We start from the raw sequence: 1,089 nt of genomic DNA, 5'->3' as shown, positions 1-1,089 counted from the left end.
GGGGGGGGGCGGGGAGGAGATGTGTCCGTGAGGAGGGAGAGGAGCGTGGATCCATCCAGGACCCGTGAGGAGCCGGAGGAGCCTGGATCCATCCAGCCCCAGCCCGCCGTGAGGCACAGCCGCCTCCCTTCCAAAGAAGCCCGGTTCTCCTGGAAGCACGGCACTCGGCAAGGATTTGCCACAAAGAATATATACCACCCTCCTCCCCAGCGCCTGGATACTGCATTTTATTTTTTAATTTTTTTTTTTTTTTTTTGGTCCCCCTCTCCCCAGCCACTCTTGTGTGTTAAATACCAAATATAGCCTCTCGCGGGGGGAGGGGATGGAAATCTCCTAGAAGAACTGGAAATCTTGCTGGGATTCGGGAGTGCTGGTGCTGGAGAAGGGCGGCGAACACGGGGGGATGCACTGCTCTCGCTGCCTGGCCAAGGACTAGAGATTTGCCACTTCCCGGGGAGCCCGAAGGTTTGTTTGCTCCCAGACTGTTGTTTCCCCCTTTCCCCTCTCCTGGGCTACGCTAAATCCCTCAGCATTTATTAAAGAAAACCCACGTGTGGCTGGTGGCTGGTTTTTAAGGTAGTTTTTCATCGACAAACTGACAAAAAGAAAAAAAAAACTTCCTCTCTTCGCCCCGAGGTTTGGAACTGGAATGGAGCTGCTCTTCTCCCAAACACTACACGGGGTGTGAAGGGGGGAAGGCAGGACGAAAACATCGCCTCGGACTGATCCCGATCCGACCCCCCGACACTCGCACCCACCAGGGATGATCCTTCACGGCGCCTGATGTGGAAAACACTTGGAGACTCAGAGACTTCGTCGTGCTCAGCAGCTTAATCGTTGACTTATTTTGTTTTGGTTTTTAATTTTTTTTTAAGTGGATTCGTAGCATTACTTTTATGAATTGAATTTTGCCACCGTTTGTACAGAAGCCAAATGACACGTGTGTTTTGAAACACGGTTCCAAATATATTTATCCCTCCCTCAACCCGGATTCTCTCTAGAAAGAGCCGCGGGGAGGTCGTCAGTGTCTAAACAACCTGATTTTTAGTGTTTTATGAACACTACCTGCTGCAGGAATGTTGCTATAAA

The 1,089-nt window shown here is 50.9% G+C and overlaps 1 protein-coding gene across 1 annotated transcript in view; it reads left to right on the top strand.

Moving 5' to 3' along the window:
* The first annotated feature begins 6 nt into the window (after positions 1-6).
* Positions 7-1,089, top strand: part of ACVR2A (activin A receptor type 2A) — a 51,924-nt gene continuing 50,841 nt past the window's right edge. The window contains exon 1 of the mRNA XM_005415722.3: positions 7-1,089. This exon is cut by the window's right edge and continues 158 nt beyond it. The gene's annotated coding sequence lies outside the window, so the exon portion shown is untranslated.

The sequence above is a fragment of the Geospiza fortis genome, unplaced genomic scaffold (assembly GCF_000277835.1).
Source record: "Geospiza fortis unplaced genomic scaffold, GeoFor_1.0 scaffold112, whole genome shotgun sequence".
In the NCBI taxonomy this organism is placed as follows: Eukaryota; Metazoa; Chordata; class Aves; order Passeriformes; family Thraupidae; genus Geospiza; species Geospiza fortis.
Note: the sequence above shows the minus strand (reverse complement) of the source record. Positions and strands in the feature narration are given on the sequence as shown.